Source organism: Lutjanus erythropterus, chromosome 2 (assembly GCF_056507025.1).
Source record: "Lutjanus erythropterus isolate fLutEry1 chromosome 2, fLutEry1.hap2, whole genome shotgun sequence".
NCBI lineage: Eukaryota > Metazoa > Chordata > Actinopteri > Lutjaniformes > Lutjanidae > Lutjanus > Lutjanus erythropterus.
In genome coordinates, this window is record NC_139318.1 from 14,144,084 (window position 1) to 14,156,944 (window position 12,861).

A 12,861-nucleotide genomic window follows, 5' to 3' on the forward strand; every position below is an offset into this window, starting at 1 on the left:
ATTACTTCTCACTCCTTTTTGACTCGGGACCCTGCAGAAAAAAACAGGTTTGTGTTAGTGACCCTGGGTGCTTAATCAATACCCGAGCAATCAAATCCGTCAGTGGCTTACATGTAACATAGGTGTATGACCAGTTCTAAAACAAAGTTTAGTAAAACAAAATTTACTTTGTTTTGCTATCATTACGGCAAAGTTATTATTATATATTATATATTAATAAATTATCTAAATAAAAATCTCCCCCGTCTTCGTTTTAACTGGCTCACATACTACTCTGCTCAGAACTCACAACACATTAAGAACAAAGTCCAGAAAATAGCAAATCTTCCCGTGAATGGTCATTTAGAGGCATCAGTATTAAATTGAGACTGTTCAGTTAAAAGCTCCTTATAGTAGCTTTAATCTTATATAGCCACAAAAAGATACGTTAGCTCATTGCAATACATCCTGCAAACAGCTCTTTAAAAATGAAAAAATGGTATTAAAAGGGACAGTTCCTCCCAGAAATACATATTTTTCCCCTGCCTGTAGTGCTATTTATGCATCTAGATTGTGCTGGTGTGAGTTGCAAAGTTCATACATGAAACTGCTCACAACAACGTCTGTAGATTATCTTGAGTAACTGGGTCATGGTTTTTGGAAAGAGAAACTGGTTTTGAATTTTTCAAATTTCTTTTTTTGGTGCTTTCAGGACCACAAGCTGATTCCTATTTAGTGCCATTATATTGGAGAGAAGGTAGACATCTCTATGGCTGATATCACCAACAATCCAAAATCTAGATGGATAAATAGCACTACAGGCCAGGAAAAAAAATAAGTTGCACCTTTCTTTCACTCTCTTCCAAAACAAATGAATGTGCTAGCCAGATTAAGATCTTTGCACTCAAGGTGGTGCTTGTGGGAAATGCCATTCTGGGAAACACTGTCCACAGGGACTGCCAATATCAACACAAAATGAAAGTTCCTTGTAGTTGCTTTAAGTTAAATATTTGTCAACAAAAGATGATCTTATTTCACTTGCTGAACATTCGCCACAACACAGCAGCAAAGTGGGCACCCTTGATGAACATACTGTATATTGGGGAAAAAATAACTCACCTTTATTTTGTCAGAGCCTTGAGCTTGTCACTTTGCATTATGACAGCTTCGTGTCAATTACAAGAGTTGTCTATTAAAGGCATATTTTTGTTCTGTCTGCTGTCTGCTAGGGAGGGATAGATATGATTGGATTGGATCATTACAGCCAACAATAAAGATAATTTAGAAAAATACTAATGTTATGTATGTCACTTGGTTTCCAAAACAATCAATTTTTAACCTCTAAAGGTAGCTTTGCAGAACTACTGTACAGTATATTTGTTCTAGACAGTTATGATGAAAATTCTGGACATTGGATGTAAGAGAGTGAGTGTAACTAGTTTTGAATGTAAAAGTTGTACAAGTTTACTTGGAATATAAAACTATATGAGATAATATTAAGATGTCCTTGTGGACTGCATCTATCCAGAAGGCTGTCAACAACTTCTCCCTAATAGATCCATGAGGGACAAGGAGTGAACAGGGCACTCTTTTTTTAAGCATAGTGGGTGTTTCGCATTGATTTCCTATGCATCCATGTGCTTAGGCATACAATTTGTTCAGGCATCAGTGCCATTTTAAATTAGTTTTTTGCACAGTCGTGATGTAACTATGACTTGTACACCATATTATGGTGCAGTCCTCCAAACTGTCAAACAGAACACCATGCTTATGAGATGTGACTGCATATTACATAATCATCCATGTAAACTAATTCCAAGGGGTTCTTTTTATACCTGTGAACATACAACATAGCAAGAACAAGCTGCAGCAACACAATTTAATGACATGACTATTTTGCAGGAAACTGGAAATCTGTATCTACAATATGCTTCTAACTATGTAATTTAGAGTCTAATGTACATAATGGTAAGCATCTAAAAAGTATGGACATTTATCATGAAATTCAAATTTCAGTAGTTCTGTGAGCTAATCATAAAATCGTCACATCAGTTTTCACACACAAATGGATGCAACAGTATGTCTCTACTGCCGCTTAAATTGCTTCTTTGACTCTGAGCCAATTAAACAATGGGGATCTGAAGATGTTATGTTGCTCCAGACTCCTTTGACAAATACAGTAATTTTACCTTGCAGAAGCAAGGCAAAAGCAGCAAAATCACAGAATGTCATAAATAAATACCTGATCAAGGTAGCAGGAGATGAGCAACTCCCATGTTCTGCAAGGTAAAATTACTGTCTTTGTCAAAGGAGTCTGGTTGCTTTGAAGATGGTAACTTCAGTTCCCTGTTGAAAAGGGCCTGCTGATGGGAAAGTAAAGCAGTGAAAATATTAAAAAATATTGCATACACTTAAACTGATATGGTTTTTTTTAGGTTCTTGTTTAGTTGGCTAAAGTACATTTTATTAGCTTTCGTGGCAGTAATCCTAAGGAAGATGTCAGTAAAAACCTGATCTGCCACACATATACAAATGATGTAAACAGCAAAATGAGCTGTTTTTGAACTAGGTTTGCAGTAGTTGTGAATGTTTATTTTTACTCACATTTTTGTGGATGCTTAGTAAAAATGCATGATGATATAGAGTTCTCACTATTTCAAGTCAAATTTCCAAAGGCATTAAGAAAACATGGTGATGCGTGCTGTAGCAGCTGGTTCTAACAAAGCCATGTTGTTACAACTGTCTGTCTGTCTATTTGCACTCATCAATGTGGCCTGACGAATAAAATGCGTTGTGCTGATGGCTCAGGCAGTAGTATCTCACTTCCAATGTGGATCAATGGCCATCGCCCTGAGACACAGACACCATTCTATTTGGGATGATAGCTTGGGGAAAAACAAGATGGGGAAGGTAATACAAAATAGAAATACCCTGGACAGTCATGCCCAGGTCCTGTCATGGGAATAACATCTAAATTGATTTCTGCACCATGCTCATGTTAACATTACATTCTAGCAGCAGGGCTTGCTATAGAGGCTACTTAGATATAAGAAGGTGTCTTGTCCTTTTGTGTGCTCCTGTGTCTGTGTTGCTAGGTTATGGTGATTTGCTAAACAGCGTAGCTGGTGTAAGTTATATGCGCTTAGGGCCCAGATAGCACATTATGGTAATTCACATTAAATTCAGCTTTGATAGCCTCAATAAGACTTGGAAAGTGACTACAGGTCACACATGATTGTCTCTATACTATATGAACACCTGCTTGTGTTCTTGGCACTGTACGGAGTGCAAAGCATGGCACTTAGATTTCACCTGCCTAAGTGAAATGATAGTGTTGAATCTAAATGAGGCATGCTTGGCCCTCCAGGGTGGCTCTGTCTCCTCCTGGTCCAAAGACTGTGTCCTTCACAATCCCTGCTTGCCCTTGTGCCTCTTATTTGCATACCAGAGAATGAAGCAGCTCGTTGGATGAGGGTGGAATTGGGAAAAAGCGGTTCCATCCTGCACCCATTAGACAATCACCTTTATCATTAACCCAGACTAAAGACTCTGCTGAGAGCTGTTTCTGACTCTACTGATTCAGACTGTGAATATGCTATTGATACATTTATATATAGATGAAACGGATAAAAGACACAGGTAGTGCAATGCAACAATACAGCTTTGGTAACTGCTCAAATTTACATCTACAGATTCAATGTATTGATTGAACTTCGATCATCAGTAGTACAAAAATTAAGTACCAAATTAAAGGAGTGCTCCAACATAAAACAAACCGATGGAAGCCTAAAGTTTACAATAATGTGACAAGAACCAATGAACACATGAATTTTTATGTGCAGCACATTCTCAAAAGAGTAAAAAGTACTCACTCATATATTAAAGGCATACTGTAACTGCATCCTCAGCCTTACTTTAAGTTTTTCCAAAATGTCTTTTTCTGTTCTGGTTATGTGATTACATTTCACTTTGTTGAATATCGCTTTTAAGTGTTGCTGTAACCAACTTTTCCCACAGGTGCTATCGCCTGACCATTTTATCTCACCTCAGTGTATCTTTTTAATGTTCAATTAAACATAGAAAAGTATGAGCCATTTCCCTTTTTCCTTTATTGTCACTAGGGCTGGGCAGTATGACAAAATTTTCATGTCACGGTTTTTTAAAAAATCATATTGGTTTCACAGTATTTGACTTTTTTTTTTTTTCATGCAGCAGTGTTCTTACCCACATTTTCTTCTAATGAGAAAAGAATTACTGCAGTGGATTGGCTTTAAATAGCCCATTTTACTGTCATAAGGACTGTATCATGTTTTTTTCCATGTCCAGACACAGGTAAAAGCATGACCCCTTCAAAGTATGGTTACCATATGGCGGGAATGACTATACAATTAAATGTCCCCACCCAAACTAGTCGGCACCAGAAATACTAATAGTTTAAAATATTGATAAATACAATATTTATCAATATTTCATTCATGCATGATGCCAGTTATCTGTTGCCTCTAAGATTTTATGCAGCCACACGCCAGTAGTCAGGGCCATGGCACTATCAGATGGCAGCCCCTCTCACCCAGCGCGTATGAACCGATTGCCATGGCAACCCTGGATGTTTATATCAGCAAAGTTGGACAGATGAATGTAGACTGTGACAGAATAAGCTGATATATATTCACTTGACTGGAGAAACATGCGCACATTAAGCACAGACGCAGACATAAACCTGCAAGCGGAGCTGCTGCTGCTGCTAGCACTGCTAACGTTAGCCATACTGTATGTCGGGCTGGCAGCTAACGTTAGCTCTGGGTCCTTTACCCGCAGACACGTCATGGTTTGTACATTAATATGTAAGGTTTACATTGCACAGTGCAAAGTAGCGCGCATTTCCACGGCATTTAAACGTTCTGGACATTGTTTGGACTATTCACCGGTATGGCGGTATGTGAAAAATTAATATCGTAACGTTGTATTGTTCTGTGGGACTATTATTAATTGTGTAACTGTTTTTATTTGTTATTGTGATCATGGTTTCAGGCTTGCTGTTACATGATATGTTTGAATGACAAAGGACAGTGATTCAGTTTTAAAGGCAACAGAATGTACAGCACTATTAGTAAGAAGTCCTTGAGGCGTGGAGGGTAGAATGTAGACAAGATGAAGTAGGTTTATCAGTGAACACATGAACTGTTAAGATGAATATTTCATCTTAACAGGTTTTGTATGGAAAAGGTGAGAGTTTAAACTTATTAAATTTTCCCTTTGTAGAAGTATGAGAGCTTGACAGTGCTTTGGTCATTTTTTTTTTCTTTCTCTTTTAAGTAGTTGAAAACATCTTGTCAACTTAAACTGCTAAGCCACATGGCTATCAGGTGAAAATGTACACTGTTGGTGTACTGTGGCAAAACCTGTTACAATATAAAGATTTATATTCAGATATATATTGTCTCATTAAACAGCACTATTGGTTAAAAGTATACTCCCATTTCAGGATAAAATCTGTCTATTAGGAGACACAGGTAACTTTACAGAGAGTGAAAGAATGAACTCAGTGACATGGCAGAACTTTTCACTCAGTGCGTTGGCAAGTCCAATACTTGAGTTTTCCCTTCCATGGACCGAACTTTAAGTTCACTGCAACATACTGTGTGTGTGGGCAGGTTTGGACTGATGGCACAGTGCTTTGTCTCTGGCAGGAAGCCTGAAGGCCAAGCTGCTGTTGTGAACTCTCCAAATAAACTTGGACAGAGAACATGAAATTTCATCTGACCTCCACTAAAAACAGAACAAGTATAATCTGTTTGTGGTTATTAGAAACTTTATATACGTATGTATGTCTGTATGCACGTATATGTGTATGTAGTTGTTAAGTTGTGCAAATTACATGGTGGCCCCGCATGTCAAGGCAGGTGTCAGTCATAGATGTACAAAGACAGTGTGTAATGTTTACTTTCGATGAGAGGATGAAGCAGAACTATCCCTCTGGTCATGAAAGGAGAAAAAAAAAAAACACCACATGAGTGAACTGCAGGAACAGCAATCAGGTAAACTTGTGTTCTTTCAAAGTTTGATGTCAGCAAATAACTATCATTAATTGACATTAACATTGATGTGCTCCTGCAGTGCATCTCTCTCTTTGTCTCACTAACCTAACCTAGTTAGGCAGTTTATCTCTTGGTCTGTCTGTGTATTGCTCTCTGTGTTCTGTGATTTCTTGCCAGACAAAAGTGAAAGTAAAATAAAACTTTTTTTTTATGCTCAATAAATGCCAAACATGATGAAATTCGAGATGAGTAGTATTACCATTTCAAATTGTAATTATTGTGAGAACTGTTTGATTACTGCAGTTTGGAAAACTCATAGCAGATACTGTCCAGCATCAACCAAAGTTAGCAAGTCTCCCAGACTTGTCGTGTGTTTGTTTTCCATCGTTTAAAATATTGACATTGATAGGACATGACGTCATTTCAGATCATTAAGAGATTTTCAATATAAAATTTGGTGAAAGCATTTCAATGTGTGTATCTCTACTTTCTAAACAATTTCAGCACATTTTAACAAAATACCATGATAATACTGATAATCATGGTACTTTTGGTCACTGTAATTGTGATTTGAAATGTTCATACCATTTCATCTCTACATGTGAATGTACATTCATATGCACATGCATGACATAAGACTTTCTAGCACATTCTAGCAGCAACCTTTGTGGAGCCAGTCCAGACAATATATTGGTGTGATGGAAGCACTCATTAAAATAAGACAATCATTACCTGGTCTCTCAGTCCTAGTTTACTTGGTATAATTCACGGTCACGTAGCACAGTTACTCAGTTCTCTCTCAGTCATTCAAGATTTTAATTGTCTTGCTGTTAAGTATGTTTATTGAACCACTGCATTTTCTGCAAGGACTCGTTTTAGTAATTAGTCTGTTTGTAAATTAGCCTCACCAAAGGTTCAGTGAACTGACTAGCCTGGGTAGCTCTCTTGTTATTACTGTGCACACACAGATGAATGTGGTCACCCAACGCTTGTTTCGTATTCACACAGTCACACATAGAGAATGCTGATCTCCTTTTACACTTCCTTAAATGCTGGTTATCACAAGTCAAAGATATGCAGTAAAAAGCTAAAATCCAACTGATGAGTCTTGCTCTGCAACCCCAAAGCAGTTACCCAAGGGGAAACACGGCATAATATAAATAGTATTTTCTATTTTAAAAAATGTATCAAAGGATATCTGGAGGAGCAAGTTTAAATGGACCTGATGCAGCTGACAGAATGAATAGTAGTACTGTATTTTTAAAAAAATATTGTATCTATAATTTATAATTTCTATCTGTAATACCTACAGTGTGTATCCAAATTAAATTATTTTCTTTTTGATATTATATTTTCTGGTTAAAGCAGACAAAAAGATTCTATAGAATATATGCTATTTAATAAATATTGCTTGTTTATACCTCATTCTGTTCTGTATAGATCTGCGTATTCTTGAACCGACAGATGGAGCAAACTGGTTTAAAGGAGAAAGAACTGTAGTGGGAGCACAGGGCTGTCAGGTGTGACTGTGTGGCATTGGCAAAGCGGTTTACATGGCTCAAGGATCAGGTTGGGGGGCCAGAATTTTTTGGGCCCAGGGAGGTCAGGACTGACTTTGGCAAGTTGTGCTGCATGTCCAGACTGTTCACACTGTCTGCAGTGACCACTGGCTTCTGCATCCATCATGAAAAGGTCATGAAAACAAGGGACTGAAGATGTGTTTGTGAACATTTATGTATTGCTATACAATTCTGTAACGTGTGAGATGTATAGTTGGTGGGTAGAATAAGACATATAAAAATATACACAGTATGTTTCTACACTCCCCTCAGGCTCTGAAAAATATATTAGCCCCTCTCTCTACCTGGTCCTCTCTTTTCCAAAATCCATCTCTCGGTCACTCAGTCTCAAGTGGCGAACAGTTCAGAGCCTGTGTGTTGACGTCTGTCCAGCTGTGTGGAGACACTGCTCTGAAAAGTGCTCCCTGTTTAATGAGGAAGTGTGACGTTTGAAATCTCCCAGCGAGGCTGGTCTGTGACGACATTGGTGCCCCTGGTGGGTGCCAAGTTGCTACATTTTAGGTAGAAACAGGAGGGGAAATAAGGTGGAGGAAACGGTAAGGCTGCAGATAAATAAATTGTCGTTATGGCAGCTGCTGACAATCATGGACTGGCAAGTCATTTCGCTGACAAGTGTATTGGTAGTTGGCGGGCATGGCGCAGTGTCATGGGACTATGACAGTGATGTATTGTGTACCCATCGGAGTGTGTGTTCATTTGTTACAAACAATGGCGTTGCAGCAGAACACTGGTGTGTTTCCTATACAGTATGTTTGCTATTTAGTTTTACAGACTTTAAGTGTGGCTGCTTTAAGGTTGTCAAAAGTATTGATAGGTTTTCAATGCCACATGTTTAAACAAACAATATCAAAAGTACCAAAACTACAAAAAATGCTCAAAGTGCTCATTCAAGACGTCAGTTCAGTTTTTATTGTCCTGCCTGAAATTTGGCTTGTATCAAAACCAGAGCTTAGTGACTTTTTCTGAACCTGCACCTTGTGCAAAAAAATCCTATTTTGTTTGCCTTTTTTGCAGTGCTGTTGAAAGATATTGAGTATTATTTTTTTTTTTTATTCATATTGTATTGAAGATTTAAGATTTAGTTTTCATTGACTTGTTTGTCACAGAAAAGAACCCTAAAAACCTCAAATTCCATTTGGGAACTGCACTTCGCTGTTAGACCATGTATTGCAACATGGACCTTTTCTCTTGTAAAACAGATAGAGAGATAGATATTACTGATAGAGATGTATCGATCCACTTTTTGTAACATCTGAGCCAATATCTGAATTTAGATATTTGCCAATACCAATACTATACAATACCAGTGCACTTGATGTTTATGATTGTTATTAGGGGGCCAAGCCCGCGGGGACTGGGGAACGCGGATGCAAGCATACGCGTTTCCCAGTACCAGCGGTGCTGGGAACCCTATTGTAATTGTTCTGATTTTTATTATACTCCTTATTAGGGCCCGAGCACCGAACCGGTGCGAGGACCCTATTGGAATCAAAGGAATTATTATTATTATTATTCTCGTGATGACAAATAAATCGCATTTTTGGGGGACTTGCCATATAGGTAGGGCCGTCAAATTTGGCGGCCGCGTCAGTCCCGGCGAAAAATTACGTATTTTAAGGGTCTCGAAAATGGGCGCGGCGAATTGGCTCAATAGCGCCATCTATAGACGAGCCCCGACGGCATGTTTGTCCGACGTGCACGAAACTTGGAACGCAGATAGAACACATCGGGACGCACAAAAAATCCTCTTGGAGCCATGGGCTAAACCCTACAGGAAGTCGGCCATTTTGGACGGCGCGGCCGATTTTGGCGTTTCGCACGTGTCGTATTTGAACGAACTCGTCCCACACGATTCGTCGTATCACCTTCAAAATCACTGTGTACCATCTAGACAACATTGTGATCAAAAGTTATTGAAGGTTTACGTTTTTGATAAAGGGCCTGCGCTCCAGGTGGCGGCGAATTTTGATGTCTCGCCATGAAACAGGAAATGGCTATAATTTTGGGGTACATGGTCAGATCTGCACCAAACTTCATGTGTTTGATCAGTGTATGGGCCTGAACACAAATATATGAAAATATTCCATAATACTCATAGCGCCCCCTGGTGGTGGCAGAAAATGACTTTTTCCGGGTTTTGACATGCTGCTCCAAATGCATTCATTATTTTTAGCTCAAATTTGGTGAAGATGACCTTAACAAGTGGGTAATGCTACATTTTGAAGGGCGTGGCGGTCCGGCGAAGGGTGTCGACGCTAGAGAGCGGCGAAGGACGGCGGCCCGAAAAAACGACATATTCATCAATAACTTTTGTGTGCAAGTTTGTATCAGCATGAAATTTCATGTGTGCATGACAGGTCCCGGTCTGAACGTATGTTATTAATTTCGTTGATGGGCGTGGCCAAACGGCTTGACCACGCCCTTTAAACAGCAGCCCCCCCGCCACGTTTGACCGAAGTGCACGAAACTTGGTACCCACGTGTATCACACCCAGACGCACTAAAAAGTCTCTTGGACCCATAGGCCAAACCCCACAGGAAGTCCGCCATTTTGAATTTCCTGTTAGGTTTGGCGTTTCACTTGTCGCGCATTTTAACAAACTCCTCCTAGAGGAAGGATCAGAACGGCTTCAAATTCGCTGGCTACCTTCTGCACTACACTCTCATCAAAAGTTACTGAAAGATATTCCTCAAGTTGAAGGGCGTGGCCATAGTGGGCCGGCGAATGTTGGCGTTTCGCCATAAATTCAATTTTTTAATTTTTTGCTATAACTTCTGTATAAATAGTTCAATTTGCACCACACTTCACATGTCTGATAATAGTCTGGCCCTGAACACATCTATATGAAAATATTCAATAATTCTCATAGCGCCCCCTGTTGGCGACAGGAAATGACTTGTTTTACTGTTTGAGGTCCTGCTCCCACCACGTTGACCATATCAAACTCCAATCTGGTCTGAAAAGCCTTAAGACCATGATGATGCTACATCATGAAGATCAGGGCGTCTCGTGAAACGGCGTGGCCCTGGCGGCGTGGCGAAGGTCCATGTTTCGCCAACACACAAGAAGTTGCTATAATTGCACTGTACGTGCTCTGATCTGCCTGAAACTTGACATGTTTATTAACATTCCTGGTCTGAACATATGGTATGAGTTTCGTCCATGTCCATGGCCAAATGGCGTGGCCACGCCCATTAATGCGTTTCGCCAAAACACAGGAAGTGGCTTTAGCCTCCCTGTACTTGGTCAAAACTGCCTGAAACTTTACATGTTCATTAACAGTCCCAGTCTGAACATGTGATATGAGTTTTGTCCATGGGCGTGGCCAAATGGCTTGACCACGCCCTTTGACGTGCGGCGCCGCAAATAGTGAGTTTCGCCGATGTTTACAAAAATTGGTACACATATGTATCACATGGAGATGAACAAAAAAGTCTCTTGGACCCATAGGCTAAAGTCAACAGGAAGTCGGCAATTTTGAATTTCGTGCTCAATTTTGGCGTTTTTCACATGTCCTATTTTAACTAATTTCTCCTACAGAAATGTTTCAATTGACTTGAAAACTTGAGTGGACCATCTAGACAAGTGTGTGATTAAAACTTATTAAAAGATTTGGTCAGCGTTAAACGCTGTGGCTGCAGCGTGGCGGCGAATTTTGGCGTTTCGCCATGAAACAGGAAATTGCTATAAGTTTAGTGTAACTTGTCTAATCTGCATCAAACTTAACATGTGTGATAATAGGCATGCCCTGAACACATCTACATAATACTGGGAGCAGGAAATGACAGTGAATTCCTTTCAAAAGTAGTTCACCTAAGAATGAAATTGCACTCAATATCTACTCATTCCTGTGCTGATGTGAGGAGGGATGAAGATCTCCAGTACACCTATGTGCATGTACTTCCACTGTCAGAGACTACAGTTGACAATGAGGCTGAAAACACGGTGTAAATGGTGTCTTTTTGGGTTACATTTTACTGTCACCTCTTACAGACACTTGAATCACACCACAGGAGCGGTACGGAGACAGTTTGTGGGTTATTTGTGCGCACTAGAGGTCTTCACCCGTCCTCGCATCGGCACGGGGGTGAGTGGGTGTCGAGAGCCGTTTGGTTTTCGGGGCGGACCGTGGCTTCGGGGCGACGTCCGACGGTCGCGGCGACGCGTGGCCTCTCTGCTCCCGGGGCGGGTCCGGCCGGCGGGCGGCGGTGGCCGGCCCCCCGAGTGGCGCGGCGGTGCTCGGGCCCGGTCACAGCTGCTTGCAGCTTTAATTATTATTATTCTCTATTTTTATTCTTCCGCCAATAAAAGTCATGCTGCAGGCTAAACCGTGCAAGTTTGAACGATGCAAATTTGAGGGCTGGCCCACACCCCGGCACGTACCTCAGACGCAAAAAACTGCACATGTACGTCTGTAGGGGGCGCTATAACCAAGGACAACGCGTTTTGGCCTATAACTCCCACACCGTATGTCGCACATTCAAAAGCCTTATATCCCCATATGCCTTGAATGGAGCTGAGTCACTTTGTAATTGGCCACGCCCACTTCCGCCTAAATAATTTTTTCGCAAAATCGCGAAAACTGGAAAACCTGCTTTTTCGAACTCCTCCTAGGGATTTTTTTCGATCTGCACGAAAATTGGCCCGTATGCTCTTCTGCTCCTCACGACAAAAAGTTATCAAAAGAATTTTATTGGGTTGAAAATTCCGCGAATTATTAACGAACAAATTTCCGTAGCTAGCCGTAAAAATGGAAAATGTTGCATATCTCGGTCAAAGTAAATGCTATCGACACCAAATCAGAGATCCTTGGTTGGCATGAGACTGGGAGCCTATGAGCTGAATTTGGCGAATGTTGGCGCCTAGGGGGCGCTAGAGATATGGGAAGTTTATATCTCTAGAACAGCTGCACCGATTTCTACGAAATTTGGTCCATACAACGTAGGGCCAGTCCTGAGGCCATATCTTCAAGGGGGTCATGCCAGGTCAATGTGGGCGGGGCTTATTACAAGATAAACAAAAAAAATTAATTTCTGCCAAAGTATAATACTTAGGGTTTTGAAATTTTATGGGTACATGTAGAATAGGACTCAGATCCCGCCTACCGAAAATCGCGTTTGTGCTCCACTAGGGGGCGCTATAACGCATTTTGGCCTATAACTTCCACATTTTAAATGACACGTTGAAAAATCTTACATTGCCGTATTCCCCGAATAGCGCTGGATTTTCTGACGTAGGCCCCGCCCACTTTCGCCGAAAATTCC